The sequence below is a fragment of the Triticum urartu genome, chromosome 1 (assembly GCF_003073215.2).
Source record: "Triticum urartu cultivar G1812 chromosome 1, Tu2.1, whole genome shotgun sequence".
Lineage (NCBI taxonomy): Eukaryota > Viridiplantae > Streptophyta > Magnoliopsida > Poales > Poaceae > Triticum > Triticum urartu.
In genome coordinates, this window is record NC_053022.1 from 299,255,153 (window position 1) to 299,268,362 (window position 13,210).

The following is a 13,210-nucleotide window of genomic DNA, read 5'->3' on the forward strand; positions in this document are numbered from 1 at the left end:
TAGGAAAGGGGGGAATCCTACTCCCGGAGGGAGTAGGACTCCTCCTGGCGCGCCCTCCCTGGCCGGCCGCACCCCCCTCTTGATCCTTTATATACGGAGGCAGGGGGCACACCTAGACACACAAGTTGATCCACGTGATCATATTCTTAGCCGTGTGCGGTGCCCCCTTCCACCATAGTCCTCGATAATATAGTAGGAGTGCTTAGGCGAAGCCCTGCGACGGTAGTACATCAAGATCGTCACCACGCCGTCGTGCTGACGGAATTCTTCCCCGACACTTTGCTGGATCGGAGTCCGGGGATCGTCATCGAGCTGAACGTGTGCTAGAACTCGGAGGTGCCGTAGTTTCGGTGCTTGATCGGTCGGGCCGTGAAGACGTACGGCTACATCAACCACGTTGTGCTAACGCTTCCGTTGTCGATCTACAAGGGTACATAGATCACACTCTCCCCTCTCGTTGCTATGCATCACCATGATCTTGCGTGTGCGTAGGAATTTTTTTGAAATTACTACGAAACCCAACACTTCCACATATGCCTGACACAGAACCTATGTTCTGATTCTGGAAACACATCATTCACAGCATTGATAAGCCCCTTTTGTTTGTCAGACATAATGGTCCATGGTGAGGTGTTGATGATACCAAGATCCATCTTGAGCCTCTCAAGAAACCAAACCCAGTTTGGCATGTCTTCCACTTCCACAACACTAATGGCAATTGGGAAAATACAATTATTAGGATCTATGGCAACTGCAACAAGTGACTGACCCCTATATCTAGTTTTTATATGACACCCATCTATGAAAATCACAGGCCTGCATCCTTGAAGGAAACCTCTTTTACAAGCATCCAGACACATGTATGCTTTGTTGAATCTAGCTTTGTCATCAAGTGCCAGGAAAAATGAACTACCTGGGTTGCTTCTCCTTATCTCATTTCCATAATCCCACAGCAACTTGTATTGTCCTTCTTCATCACCATGAATTATCTTCATGGCCAACCTCCTTGCCCTTTGTAGCTTAGTCCTACTTGGTGTCATATGCCATTCTTTCTGTACAACTCTTGAGAAGTTCCTCAAGTTCATGTCTTGATCTGCCCTGAAACTCTCAAGATATTTCCTTGCAAGAAATGGTGCAGTAAATGCTTTGATCTTCCATTTCTTGCAACATGTATGCTCTTCCACATACTTCTTGACCATGAAGCATTTAGTCCTACTGTCATATGATGCCCATAAATACCAAGTGCAATCCTCATCACATACTGCCTTTACTCTCTTCTTGTCATTCACTAGCAACTTCACATCCACTCTGTTTTTGCAGCTATACTCCTTTATAGCTTTCCTTAACAATTCAACATTCTCAAATACTTGACCCACATGAAACTTTGGACAATGCAGGTCCTCCTTTCTGAAAGCTCTAAACTTGGTCTGAGTTTCATCATCTAAATCTGGTGCCCACAAGTCCTCACCTTCTGATTCATAATCAGACATGACTTCATCTTTTGCTTGAGGACCTTGTTTGACCTGTCCTGCATGTACCCCTTGCACCTTATCCTTTGACTGCACTGGCTCATCTTCATCCACATTGTCTGCATAAAGATCATCATCCCCATCACTGATCTCAAAATCACTATCAAACATATCAGCTGGATCAAAATCACTGTCATCTGAGTCACTGTCTGATGCTGACAACACCTCTTTCCTTCCCCTCTTGGCTCTTCTATCTCTGTCTTCCTCCCTCTCCACTCCATTATTCTCTGCATCTGCTCCACTAGCATCCACATGTACTCTGTCTGACTCATGCTGTTGTGGCTCAATAGTACTCTCTTGCTGCACATGATCCAAATTGTCTGACTGAATGTTCTCTGTCCTTCTTGCAAAGATAAATGGATTTCCATCATCATCTTCAACTTATGGATAAACTATTTGAATTGGAATAGGATCTTCTCTTTCTCTATGTGAGAGACTACTGCTGGATGCAGGCTTGGTAGTACTCTGTTCTTTGGAAGGGTTGAACACTGGTGGCAGATGAGCTCTTGGATTATTGACTACATCATCAACATCCTTGTTAGAATGCAAACTGTCATCATGGTCTAGATAAATATCAAAGAAATGATGGCCTATTGACAGAAATACCATCATTTGATCAGTATCTGCCTCACTCCTAATCTGTCTCAAAGAATTTCTGGTGATGTCAAGGATGGGAATTCGGTAGGATGCTTTTATCCTGCCAGCCATCTCCCATCCTATCTCCTCTACCATATGCTCCACCATGATTGGAGACCATGTTACCCTATCAACTTGATCATACCACACTTCATGGCCATTGACATAGCTTCTGTTGCTTCCTTGACCCATGAAAAAAAACCATGATGAAATAGCACTGAAAATTTGTCACTGCGTGCTCCTGTTACAACAAAGCACACAAATTGAATATAGCCACCAATAACTGTAACAAACTTGACAAAAATTGAACCTTTTATGTGAACCTTAAACCCTACAACAAAACCCTACCAGAAACCCCCAAATCGGTTAACAAAACCCTAGATTTTCTTTCAATGCGGGCAAGTTCAACAGAAAACTTAGACAAACTGAATCGAATCTCTACATAACTCGATTTGATGTCAAATAGACTAGAATTTTGCACTTACTGTACTGGGGGGCAGGGGCTCCATCGGGGCGACGAATTGCAGCCATGGCGGCGCCGCCTTGCCTTCACCACGGTCGCGAGACCCTCCTTCGCGGCCGATCCTTCCGAGCCGACACCGAAAACGCCGCCGACCCCTACGCCGGCGATCAACTGCTCCCTCCTCGGTCGCGCCGTCGCCTCCACCCACCAGAACGACGAGACAGGGGAAGCGGAGAGACAGGGGAAGTGGAGAGGTGGGAGGGCGACCAGAGATTGAAACAAAGACAGGAGGTTTTTTGTAAATTGGCCACTGCTTCGCTTCTCCAAACGACACGTGGCGCGGGGTCTGGTCAACAGGTGGTCAGCCGGCGGCGTACCGGCTCAGTACGGTGAACAGTGACCGTATAATCACGTCCCATCGTACAAAGTGACCGTAATGACCGTATTTTGAAGTACGGTGACCAAACTGAGCTCGCGGCGCAAGTTCAAGTACCTGTAGTGCATTTTACTCTTACACATATTTCCTTCGAGATCGAGAGGCCTCTTTTCTATGTCCATTCGTTTCCATCCCGCGGAGCATGTTTTAGTTTTTTTTACGTGACGTTTTAGTTAACTCTTAGGGTATATCTAACAAACCTTTTTTGAGCCGGCCCCCTTAGCGCTGCCACCCTGACCGCGCGGCAGCAACCGACTACCCTGTGGCTGCTAGCGATGGTGGCCCGGCATGGCCGCGGCAGTCATGGATCTGGATCTCATCTAGATAAGTCGTCGATTCTTCACTTGGATGGTCAGCGGCGCGATGAGAACTCCGGTGAGGGGATGAAGGATCTCCGCCGGTGTACCAGCGGCGCCGTACGTCTTCATGGCGAAGCTATGCTCGATTCCGGCCAGCTGCTAGGTTGGGACGACATGGCTTTCAGTGAAAACTGCGCTTGACTGCGGTCTTAGCGGATGACGGCGGCGTCTTTGACATCGTTTTGTTCTCGAGGCATCGTTGTTACAGGTCACGTCAATTTGATGGGGATGTTTCGGGGGAAACCCTATATCTGTGTCTATCAGATCGGACGTTGACGGCACCTTCGATGTCGTTCTTCCTCCTGGGGGCATCATTTTGGAGCAAGTGCTAACTGGAGGGGGCAAGAGGAGGAGCGGTGTTACATCTACCGCAAGGCCGGCGGCGGATCCCGACGGCATGGCACCGCGGTGTTTCGGCAGCGGGCGCGTGTGGATGGATACGTGCATGATGGTGGCGTTGTCTGGCGCTATGGTGGCGTCGATAGCAGGCCTGGTAAGGTCCGTGCGTCAGTACCTTATCTGGAGATGGATTGGTGGAAGATGGCTGTGGCGGCCTCTGAGAGTGCGTTGGACGGGTGTGTGACCCACTCCTGGCATTGTGGCTTAGTGATACGTCTCCAACGTATTTATAATTTTTGATTGTTCTGCTATTATATTATCTGTTTTGGATGTTAATGGGCTTATTTATACACTTTTATATTATTTTTGGGACTAACCTACTAACCCAAGGCCCAGTGCAAATTGCTGTTTTTTTTGCCTATTTCAGTGTTTCGCAGAAAAGGAATAACGGAAACCAAACGGAATGAAACCTTCGGGAGAGTTATTTTTTAAACAAACGTGATCCAGGGGACTTGGAGTAGACGTCAAGAAATAAGTGAGGCGGCCACAAGGCAGGAGGGCGCGCCTGCCCCCCCCCCTCGTGGGCCCCTCGCAGCTCCACCGACCTACTTCTTCCTCCTATATATATCCATATACCCCGAAAACATCCAGGAGCACCACGAAACCCTATTTCCATCACCGCAACCTTATGTACCCAAGAGATCCCATCTTGGGGCCTTTTTTGGAGCTCCGCCGGAGGGGGAATCGATCACGAAGGGCTTCTACATCAACACCATAGCCTCTCCGATGATGTGTGAGTAGTTTACCATAGACCTTTGGGTCCATAGTTATTAGCTAGATGGCTTTTTCTCTCTCTTTGGATCTCAATACAAAGTTCTCCTCGATTCTCTTGGAGATCTATTCGATATAATTCCTTTTGCAGTGTGTTTGTCGAGATCCGATGAATTGTGGGTTTATGATCAAGATTATCTATGAACAATATTTGATTCTTCTCTGAAATCTTTTATGCATGATTTAAATATCTTTGCAAGTCTCTTCGAATTATCAGTTTGGTTTGGCCTATTAGATTGATCTTTCTTGCAATGGGAGAGGTGCTTAGCTTTGGGTTCAATCTTGCGGTGTCCTTTCCCAGTGACAGTAGGGGCAGCAAGGCACGTATTGTATTGTTGCCATCAAGGATAAAAAGATAGGGTTTATATCATATTGCTTGAGTTTATCCCTCTATATCATGTCATCTTGCCTAATGCATTACTCTGTTCTTATGAACTTAATACTCTAGATGCATGCTGGATAGCAGTCGATTTGTGGAGTAATAGTAGTAGATGCAGAATCGTTTCGGTCTACTTGTCGCGGACGTGATGCCTATATACATGATCATGCCTAGATATTCTCATAATTATGCACTTTTCTATCAATTGCTCGACAGTAATTTGTTCACCCACCATAATACTTATGCTATCTTGAGAGAAGCCACTAGTGAAACCTATGGCCCCCGGGCCTATCTTTTATCATATAAGTTTCCAATCTATTTTATTTTGCAATCTTTACTTTCTTACCTATATCATAAAAATACCAAAAAATTATCTTATTATTATTATCTCTATCAGATCTCACTCTCGTAAGTGACCGTGAAGGAATTGACAACCCCTTTATCGCGTTGGTTGCGAGGTTCTTATTTGTTTGTGTAGGTACGAGGGACTTGCGTGTAGTCTCCTACTGGATTGATACCTTGGTTCTCAAAAACTGAGGAAAATACTTACGCTACTTTGCTGCATCACCCTTTCCTCTTCAAGGGAAAACCAACGCAGTGCTCAAGAGGTAGCAAGAAGGATTTTTGGCGCCGTTGCCGGGGAGATCTACTCACAAGTCAAGACATACCAAGTACCCATCACAAACTCTTATCCCTCGCATTACATTATTTTTCATTTGCCTCTTGTTTTCCTCTCCCCCACTTCACCCTTGCCATTTTATTCGCCTCTTTTTCATATGCCTCTTTTTGTTTGCCTCTTGCTTGCTTGTGTGTTGGATTGTTTGTCATGATGGCTCAAGATAATACTAAACTGTGTGATTTTTCCAATACCAACAATAATGATCTTATTAGCACTCCAATTGCTCCCCTTACCGATGTTGAATCTTGTGAAATTAATACTGCTTTGCTGAATCTTGTCATGAAAGATCCGTTCTCTGGCCTTCCTAGTGAAGATGCCGCTACCCATCTAAACAACTTTGTTGATTTGTGTGATATGCAAAAGAAGAAAGATGTGGATAATGATATTGTTAAATTGAATCTATTTCCGTTTTCACTTAGAGATCGTGCTAAAACTTGGTTTCCATCTTTGCTTAAAAATAGTATTGATTCTTGGAACAAGTGCAAAGATGCTTTTATCTCTAAGTATTTTCCTCCCGCTAAGATCATCTCCCTTAGAAACGATATTATGAATTTTAAGCAACTTGATCATGAGCATGTTGCACAAGCATGGGAGAGGATGAAATTAATGATACGTAATTGCCCTACACATGGTTTGAATTTGTGGATGATCATACAAAATTTTTATGCTGGATTGAATTTTGCTTCTAGAAATCTTTTAGATTCGACCGCGGGAGGCACTTTTATGGAAATCACTTTACGAGAAGCTACCAAAATCCTAGATAATATCATGGTTAATTATTCTCGATGGCACACCGAAAGATCTACTAGTAAAAAGGTTCATGCTATAGAAGAGATTAATGTTTTGAGTGGAAAATGGATGAACTTATGAAATTGTTTGCTAATAAGAGTGTTAATTCTAATCCTAATGATATGCCTTTGTCTACTTTCATTGAGAATAATAATGAATCTATGGATGTGAATTTTGTTGGTAGGAACAATTTTGGTAACAACGCTTATAGAGGAAACTTTAATCCTAGGCCGTTTCCTAGTAATTCCTCTAATAATTATGGTAATTAATACAACAATTCTTATGTAAATGATAATAAGATGCCCTCTGATTTTGAATCTAGTATTAAATAATTTATTAGTTTGCAAAAGAGTTTCAATGCTTTGATTGACGAAAAATTGTCTAAGATTGATGAGTTGGCTAGGAACGTGGATAGAATTTCTATTGATGTTGATTATTTGAAACTTAGATCTATTCCACCTAAGCATGATATCAATGAGTCTCTCAAAGCCATGAGAATTTCCATTGATGAGTGCAAAGAAAGAACCGCTAGGATGTGTGCTAAAAAAGATTGCTTTATAAAAGCGTGTTCTTCTAGTTTTGATGATAATAAGGATGAAGATCTAAAAGTGATTAATGTGCCTCCTATTAAATCTTTGTTTTGCAATATGAATCTTGATAGTGATGGGACTGGATATGAGTCAACTTTAGTTAAAAGGCGTCCCAATGATTCGGAGTTTTTAGATCTCGATGCAAAAATTGGTAAAAGTGGGATTGGAGAGGTCAAAACTTTACATAGCAATGAACCCACTATTTTGGATTTCAAGGAATTAAATTATGATAATTGCTCTTTGATAGATTGTATTTCCTTGTTGCAATCCGTGCTAAATGCTCCTCATGCTTATAGTCAAAATAAAGCTTTTACCAAACATATCGTTGATGCTTTAATGCAATCTTATGAAGAAAAGCTTGAATTAGAAGTTCCTATCCCTAGAAAACTTCATGATGAGTGGGAACCTACTATTAAAATTAAAATTAAAGATCATGAATGCTATGCTTTATGTGATTTGGGTGCTAGCGTTTCCACGATTCCAAAAACTTTGTGTGATGTGTTAGGTTTCCATGAATTTGATGATTGTTCTTTAAATTCGCATCTTGCGGATTCCACTATTAAGAAACCTATGGAAAGGATTAATGATGTTCTTATTGTTGCAAATAGGAATTATGTGCATGTATATTGCATTGTTCTTGATATTGATTGCAATCCTACATGTCCCATTATTCTTGGTAGACCTTTCCTTAAAACGATTGGTGCAATTATTGATATGAAAGAAGGGAATATTAGATTCCAACTTCCGTTAAGGAAAGGCATGGAACACTTTCCTAGAAAGAAAATTAAATTACCTTATGAATCTATTATGAGAGCCACTTATGGATTGCATACCAAATATGATAATACCTAGATATATTCTTGCTTTTATGCCTAGCTAGGGGCGTTAAACGATAGCGCTTGTTGGGAGGCAACCCAATTTTATTTTTGTTTCTTGATTTTTGGTTCTGTTTAATAATAAATAATTCATATAGCCTCTTTTTAGATGTGGTTTTATATTTTTAATTAGTGTTTGTGCCAAGTAAAATCTTTGGGAAGACTTGGGGAAAGTTTTTGCGATCTTGCTGTAAAAAATAGAAACTTTAGCGCTCACGAGATTTGCTGCCATTTTTTACTGGAGAGTGCGATTAGGTTGATTCTTTTTACATATTATTAATAGACAAATTCCTCACGTCCACCAATTTACTTCAGAATTTTTGGGGTTACAGAAGTATTCGAAACCTACAGATTACTACAGACTATTCTGTTTTTGACAGATTCTGTTTTTCGCGTGTTGTTTGTTTATTTTGATGCATCTATGGCTAGTATCGGAGGGTATGAACCATAGAGAAGTTGGAATACGGTAGGTTTTACACTAATATAAATAAATAATGAGTTAATTACAGTACCTTAAGTGGTGGTTTGTTTTCTTATACTAACGGAGCTCATGAGATTTTCTGTTGAGTTTTGTGTTGTGAAGTTTTCAAGTTTTGGGTAGAGATTTGATGGATTATGGAATAAGGAGTGGAAAGAGCCTAATTTTGGGGATGCCCAAGGTAAAATTCAAGGACAACCAAAATCCTAAGCTTGGGGATGCCCCGGAAGGCATCCCCTCTTTCGTCTTCTTCCATCGGTAACTTCACTTGAGGCTATATTTTTATTCACCACATGATATGTGTTTTGCTTGGAGCGTCTTGTATGATTTGAGTATTTGCTTTTTAGTTTACTACAATCATCCTTGCTGTACACACCTTTTGGGATAGACACACATGAATTGGAATTTATTAGAATACCCTATGTGCTTCACTTATATCTTTTGAGCTAGATAATTTTGCTCTAGTGCTTCACTTATATCATTTAGAGCACGGTGGTGGTTTTATTTTATAGAAATTATTGATCTCTCGTGCTTCACTTATATTATTTCGAGAGTCCATTAGAACAGCATGGTAATTTTCTTTGTTTATAAAATTAGTCCTAATATGATAGGCATTCAGGATGGGTATAATAAAAATTATCATAGAAAGTGCATTGAATACTATGAGAAGTTTGATACTTGATAATTGTTTTGAGATATAAAGATGGTGATATTAGAGTGTGCTAGTTGAGTAGTTGTGAATTCGAGAAATACTTGTGTTGAAGATTGCAAGTCCCATAGCATGCATGTATGGTAACCGTTGTGTAACAAATTTGAAACATGAGGTGTTCTTTGATTATCTTTATTATGAGTGGCGGTCGGGGACGAGCGTTGGTCTTTTCCTACCAATCTATCCCCCTAGGAGCATGCGCGTAATGCTTGGTTTTTGATGACTTGTACATTTTTGCAATAAGTATGTGAGTTCTTTATGACTAATGTTGAGTCCATGGATTATACGCATTCTCACCTTTCCATCATTGCTAGCCTCTTCGGTACCATGCATTGCCCTTTCTCACCTTGAGAGTGGGTGCAAACTTCACCGGTGCATCCAAACCCCGTGATATGATACGCTCTATCACACATAAACCTCCTTATATCTTCTTCAAAACAGCCACCATACCTACCTATTATGGCATTTTTATAGCCATTCCGAGATATATTGACATACAATTTTCCACCGTTTCATTTATGACACGCTTCATCATTGTCATATTGCTTTGCATGATCATGTAGTTGACATTGTATTTGTGGCAAAGCCACCATGCATAATTTATCATACATGTCACTCTTGATTCATTGCTTTTCCCGGTACACCGCCGGAGACATTCATATAGAGTTATATTATGTTCTAGAATCGAGTTGTAATCAATGAGTTGTAAATAAATAGAAGTGTGATGATCATCATTAATAGAGCATTGTCCCCCAAAAAGGAAAAGGACAAATAAAAAAAGGCCCAAAAAAGAAATAAAAAGAAATAAAAAGGGACAATGCTACTATCCTCCTTTTCCACACTTGTGCTTCAAAGTAGCACCATGATCTTTATGATAGAGAGTCTTTTGTTTTGTCACTTTCATATACTAGTGGGAATTTTTCATTATAGAACTTGGCTTGTATATTCCAACAATGGGCTTCCTTAAATGCCCTAGGTCTTCATGAGCAAGCAAGTTGGATGCACACCCACTTAGCTTCTTTTGTTGAGTTTTCATACATTTATAGCTATAGTGCATCCGTTGCATGGCAATCCCTACTCCTTGCATTGACATCAATTGATGGGCATCTCCCTATCTCGTTGATTAGCCTCGTCAATGTGAGACTTTCTCCTTTTTTGTCTTCTCCACATAACCCCCATCATCATATTTTATTCCACCCATAGTGCTATATCCATGACTCACGCTCATGTATTGCATGAAAGTTGAAAAAATTTAAGATTACTAAAGTATGAACAATTGCTTGGCTTGTCATCGGGGTTGTGCAAGATGAGAGCATTCTTGTGTGACGAAAATGGAGCATGACCAAACTATATGATTTTGTAGGGATGAACTTTATTTTGCCATGTTATTTTGAGAAGACATGATTGCTTAGTTAGTATGCTTGAAGTATTATTATTTTTATGTCAATATTAAACTTTTGTCTTGAATCTTTCGGATCTGAATATTCATGCGACAATAAAGAAAATTACATTGAGAATTATGTTAGGTAGCATTCCACATCAAAAATTCTGTTTTTATCATTTACCTACTCGAGGACGAGTAGGAATTAAGATTGGGGATGCTTGATACGTCTTCAACGTATCTATAATTTTTTATTGTTCCATGCTATTATATTATCAGTTTCGTTAATGGGCTTATTTATGAACTTTTATATTGTTTTTGGGACTAACCTACTAACCTGGGCGCAGTGCAAATTGCTGTTTTTTTGCCTATTTCAGTGTTCCACAGAAAAGGAATATCAAACGGAATCCAAACGGAATGAAACCTTCTGCAGAGTTATTTTTGGAACAAACGTGATCCAAGGGACTTGGAGTAGACGTCAAGAAAGAAGCGACGCGACCACGAGGCAGGAGGGCGCGCCTGCCCCCTGGGCGCGCCCCCACCCTCGTGGGTGATACGTCTCCAACATATCTATAATTTTTGATTGTTCCATGCTATATTATATTCTGTTTTGGACATTACTGGGCTTTATTATACACTTTTATATTATTTTTGGGACTAACCTATTAACCGGAGGCCCAGCCCAGAATTACTGTTTTTTTGCCTATTTTAGAGTTCCGCAGAAAAAGAATATCAAACGGAGTCCAAACGGAATGAAACCTTCAGGAACGTGATTTTTGGAACGAACGTGATCCAGAGGACTTGGACCCTACGTCAAGAAAGCAACCAGGAAGGCACGAGGTAGGGGGCGCGCCTACCCCCCCCCCCCCCAGGCGCGCCCTCCACCCTCGTGGGGCCCACGTTGCTCCACCGACGTACTTCTTCCTCCTATATATACCTACGTACCCCCGAACTACCAGATACGGAGCCAAAACTCTAATTGCACCGCCGCAACCTTCTGTACCCGTGAGATCCCATCTTGGGGCCTTTTCCGGAGCTCCGCCGGAGGGTCATCGATCACGGAGGGCTTCTACATCAACACCATAGCCTCTCCGATGATGTGTGAGTAGTTTACCTCAGACCTTCGGGTCCATAGTTATTAGCTAGATGGCTTCTTCTCTCTTTTTGGATCTTAATACAATGTTCTCCCCCTCTCTTGTGGAGATCTATTCAATGTAATCTTCTTTTGCGGTGTGTTTGTTGAGACCGATGAATTGTGGATTTATGATCAAGTTTATCTATGAACAATATTTGAATCTTCTCTGAATTCTTTTATGTATGATTGGTTATCTTTGCAAGTCTCTTCGAATTATCAGTTTGGTTTGGACTACTAGATTGATCTTTCTTGCAATGGGAGAAGTGCTTAGCTTTGGGTTCAATCTTGCGGTGTCCTTTCCTAGTGACAGTAGGGGCAGCAAGGCATGTATTGTATTGTTGCCATCGAGGATAACAAGATGGGGTTTATATCATATTGCATGAGTTTATCCCTCTACATCATGTCATCTTGCTTAAAGTGTTACTCTGTTCTTTTGAACTTAATACTCTAGATGCATGCTGGATAGCGGTCGATATGTGGAGTAATAGTAGTAGATGCAGGCATGAGTTGGTCTACTTGTCTCGGACGTGATGCCTACATACATGGTCATACCTAGATATTCTCATAACTATGCTCAATTCTGCCAATTGCTCAATAGTTATTTGTTTACCCACCGTAATACTTATGCTCTCGAGAGAAGCCACTAGTGAAACCTATGGCCCCCGGGTCTATTTTCTATCATATTAATCTTCCATCAAAAAGCTATTTCTTGCACCGTTTTTATTTTGCTTTATTTACTTTGCATCTTTATCATAAAAATACCAAAAATATTATCTTATCATATCTATCAGATCTCACTTTCATAAGTGGCCGTGAAGGGATTGACAACCCCTTTATTGCGTTGGCTGCAAGGATTTTATTTGTTTGTGTAGGTGCGAGGGACTCGTGCGTGGCCTCCTAATGGATTGATACCTTGGTTCTCAAAAACTGAGGGAAATACTTACGCGTTGCTGCATCACCCTTTCCTCTTCAAGGGAAAACCAACGCAGTGCTCAAGAGGTAGCAGTGGGCCCCTCGCAGCTCCACCGAGCTACTTCTTCCTCATATATATATATATATATATCCATATACCCCGAAAACATCCAGGAGCACCACGAAACCCTATATCCACCGCCGCAACCTTCTGTACCCAAGAGATCCCATCTTGGGGCCTTTTCTGGAGCTCCGCCGGAGGAGGAATCGATCACGGAGGGCTTCTACATCAACACCATAGCCTCTCCAATGATGTGTGAGTAGTTTACCACAGACCTTCGGGTCCATAATTATTAGCTAGATGGCTTCTTCTCTCTCTTTGGATCTCAATACAAAGTTCTCCTCGATTCTCTTGGAGATATATTCGATGTAATTCTTTTTGCGGTGTGTTTGTCGAGATCCGATGAATTGTGGGTTTATGATCAAGATTATCTATGAACAATATTTGATTCTTCTCTGAAATCTTTTATGCATAATTTAAATATCTTTGCAAGTCTCTTCGAATTATCAGTTTGGTTTGGCCTACTAGATTGATCTTTCTTGCAATGGGAGAGGTGATTAGCTTTGGGTTCAATCTTGCGGTGTCCTTTCCCAGTGACAGCAGGGGCAGCAAGGCACGTATTGTATTGT